This window comes from Marmota marmota, unplaced genomic scaffold (genome assembly GCF_001458135.2).
Source record: "Marmota marmota marmota unplaced genomic scaffold, marMar, whole genome shotgun sequence".
In the NCBI taxonomy this organism is placed as follows: Eukaryota; Metazoa; Chordata; class Mammalia; order Rodentia; family Sciuridae; genus Marmota; species Marmota marmota.
In genome coordinates this window covers 6,411,689-6,415,722 of record NW_025999942.1, presented here as the reverse complement: position 1 = coordinate 6,415,722, position 4,034 = coordinate 6,411,689, and the positions used below count along the sequence as shown (strand labels likewise).

Genomic DNA, 4,034 nt, shown 5'->3' with positions numbered 1-4,034 from the left:
CTCCTCTTTCCCTCCCTCTCCTCTCTCCTTCTCTTTCTCCCTCTCCCTCCCTCTCCCCCTCTCTCTCCTCTCCCCTCTCCCCTCTCCTCCTCTTCTCTTCTCTCTCCCTCCCTCCCTCACTCTTCCTCTCCCTCTCCCTCTCTCCTTCTCTCTCTCCCTCTCCCTCCCTCCCCCCAAAAAACTTTCTATTGCACAGTAGTCCCCCCCACTTATTCATGGGGAATGTTCCAAGATTCTCAATGGATGCCTGAAAGTGAATACTACTAAATCCTATATTTAGCATATTTTTTCCTATATAAGCAAACTTATGCCAAAGTTTCATTTATAAATTAAATACAGGAGATTAAAATAACAACTAACAATCAAGTAGTATAATTATTACAATATTCTTTAATAAAATTTAGGTAAACGTGGTTTCTCTTTCTCAAAACATCTTCTTGTGTTGTATTCTTGTGATGACATGAGATAATACTTAAAACAAATACTTTGTGTCTTTTCTTTGTCCTAACCAAAATCACCAGCATCATTACATTTGCACTTGATGTCATTATTCAGTAAAATAAAGGTTACTTGAACACAGAACTGAAATATTGACAGTTGGTGAGATAAGTGGATGTCTACCAAGTGACTAGTAGGCAGGCAGCATACACAGTGTGATGACGCTGGACAAAGGGATGAGTCACATTCCAGGCTGGGCCAGCACAAGATTCATCCTGCTGCTCAGAACAACAAACAATTTAAAACTTCTAAATTGTTTATTTCTCTAATTTTCCATATTATATTTTCAGACTATGGGATCCCCAACCATGGATAACGGGGGACAGCTATATGCAGTAGGGACGTATTTTGTTACCTATTATAAACTTAGCAAAAAAAAATGCTCTTTCTTATTTTTAAATGTCATAGTTATCAGGAATGTGAAGCCCACGAACATTTAAGTGTCTGTTTTTCTAAAGACCAAAGAATAGTTTTAATATAGATGTCAGCAAGTTTGAAAATCATCAGATAAACAAATGCAATGCCCATTTTCTTTTATTTATGCACAGAACAGCCATTTAGTTTCTCATAGCACATCTTTCTGATAAATTTGAGGGCAACTGACAGGTTTTGGTACTCTCTGGGGATGATTTGTGTTTCAAAAAGGTGATACCTACTGAGGAGATTTGCATTAAGAAATTAATTCATTTTTGGTAGAATTTCTAGCCAGGTTTTCCTGAAGCACAGAAGCCATAACGACTGATGCAAGGATATTTTCGTGTATGGCGAGGCTGATTGTTGCATAACCTTTATACTTTGCCGAAGAGCAACCTCACCTCATCTCTCTCATCTCAGATCCCTGGCAGGCACTGGGGTATGTTTTTCTGTGTGACTTGGCCATATGAACCCTCTTCCCTATTTCAATCAAGTTGGTCTATTATGACCATAGATCACAATCAGTGACTTTACTGATAGTTCTTTCAGTGGCCCATTATAAACCTCACCTGCGACGTGATTTGGGGCTGTTTCTAGAGTGGATCCCATAAGAAAATATTTGTTAGGTACTCTGGCAACTTCTGTCAGGCTTGAGCTCCCTGTCCTTGGCTGTGATATTGCTACTATAGGCCAAGGCAGCATGGATTGGAAGAGGTGTAAATCTGACAGCCAGAAGTCAAGAGAAGAAAGGAAATGAGCATCCATAATAGGTTTGTTTTGAGGGAAGACAGGAATAGTCATAATGAGTCCCCAAAAGGACATTTACTTAGAAGCAGATTTGAAACCTGGCATGCAAGGAGAGTTCTAGACTTAAATATAACTTCATTGCATTATCCAAGTGTGGATTTATGAGTTAGTTTTGAGAGTTAAATGAAAAGCTTTTCATAAAACAGTGGTTAGAATATAGAGTCATTAGTTTTATCTATGCATTCCATTGAATTATTTAGTTTGCATGCTGTGGTTCGGCAGCATTCTCATACATAAATACAGAATAAATGTCCATCTAAGTACATTAAGAGGGCATTATCGATGCTTTAACATAGAAATTTGCATGTTTTGCTAATATCCAAAACCTTGCTTTTCCAACTTTTGATTATGGGGGGAGTTCTGCTTAAGGTAAAATTGCATCTGTGAGGTTAAAGATATTTCAAAATATATGATGCTGCTCAGTGATGTGAAAAGATTTGGTTTAGGGCTGACAAGAAACAAGGCTGAATTATTTTTTTTTTTTAGAAAGAAATCAAGCAGTGAAAAAATGCAAGATAACTTTTCTGAGTGGTTTCCACTAAGTGTATTGGTCAACCCAATTCTTGAATGTTCTTTGGAATGGAGAGAAAGGTTGGTCATGCTCTGTAAATGGGAACCTAGCAGAGAAAAGAGTTGGACTCAGAACTGTGAACACCAACCAGCTCTTGGTGGGCAGCCAGTAACCTTCTTGTTGGAAATGCCCACATCTTTCCCAAACCATTTGGCTCACCTCCTGACGTAATTGCATCTGAAAGAGAAATATTTAAATGGTCTGGAGTAAGGGTAATGGAAGGATTTCAATTACCAAAGCGCGCACTGGATTACTTTAAGTGGCATAAATCGGCCTTAAGGCAGACTCTCAGATCAACCCCAGCATAGCTTTCCAATGCAATATGCATCTGCCCTCTCTGAAGGTAGCTCTATGTGCTCTTAGGTAATGTAAAACAAAGGTTAGGAGTTGAGATGTAATTTGAGCAGAAATCTATTGGGAAACACGAATCATAGTTTTAAATGTGGAATAAGGCCAAAATGGTTGAGCATGCTAAAATAATGGTTAAGGGGCTCTAGCTAAGTTTGAAATGATATAAATGATTTTAAAAATTCATGAAAATGTATACTGAGAATTATTTGGAGGCACCAATAAAAAGCAGTTGCAAAGTTTGAGAGCAAAATGTAGTATCTTGTCTATCTAGCCGATAAAATCAGTAACATTGCATTTAAAAAGTTAGCAAAATATAATAGTAATTGTAATAGAATAGTAAATGCAGAGATGCATGTTTTGCTTTCTCGCTCTCCCATCAGTGGCCATGTGAGAGCAAAGCCTACTTATTTGAGTGCTGAGGGATTTAGCTGGATCTATTTCCAGTCACAGAGAGAGCAGTAGCTGCGTGGGTTGAACTATGCTGGGCTCTTTCCTATGACTTATTGTTCTCTCCTTTGCATCTTGCTTTTCTGCTTTCTTCTCATGTGGATACTCACCTCTTAAGAGGTGTTTCACCCTTTTTCCAGCCAAAGCCCTACCTCTGTTCCCACCATTATGAAACTCATTTTGACCACCTGCTGAGGTTCCTGACTAGACGGGATCCCAAATTCTCCTATTTCCTCCTGCAAGTAGCCTTATGTTCTGCTTTCTAAGCTCCTTGGCTACTTGGTCAAGTCAGGGAGGAATACGTATGCATTTTATATATGTTTTTTTTGGAGAAGAAGGTGGTGGGATAAGACCACTTCCAAACAGCCTATACCTGGAAAAGAACAATGAAAAAAATATGATCATGGTCCCCAAATAGGTGTCTGTATTGATGGTAAAACAAACCAGAAAGGGAACCTAATGAATCTTGAAATGAAATATAGCTGGCACTTACCAATCACTTTCTGTTCTGTCAGACCTTGAATCCACTCCCTTTTCCTCTGTGACTGGATGAGACGTCATTAGACATGGATTGAAATGCCTTTCCCCATGCCTGCTTCATCAGCCTGACATCAAAGCCAGGCCACTGGGCTCCAGAGCCACATCTTAACCTTTACCCTCTTCCCTCTGAAAAAGGAGGTTTCATAAAGCAGTTGGGAAAGTAATTATTAACTAATATGTATTTGGGATATAATTAACCTTATGTTATTTTATACCACAGAACAAATGGAACCAGGAAAAGTGTTACATATTTTTAAGCAATGGAAAAACACTAGAAACCACAACACAGAGTTCATTTCAGCTCTGTAGGAATGATAATTTTCTAGTTGCTGAGCAATAGGAAATATCATAGAAAGTCACATATTTGCCTCCAATGGATTGACATTGTTACACTGCTGACTTTTAT

General features: G+C 38.6%; 1 long non-coding RNA gene across 1 annotated transcript; it reads right to left on the bottom strand.

The window, feature by feature from the left end:
- Positions 1-2,239: 2,239 nt before the first annotated feature.
- LOC125616293 lies at positions 2,240-3,744 on the bottom strand. The gene is made up of 2 exons (XR_007346919.1): positions 3,582-3,744; positions 2,240-2,467 (listed from the first exon to the last, which is right to left on the bottom strand). It is a non-coding gene; the product is annotated as an uncharacterized LOC125616293 (long non-coding RNA).
- Between the last annotated feature and the right edge of the window lie 290 nt (positions 3,745-4,034).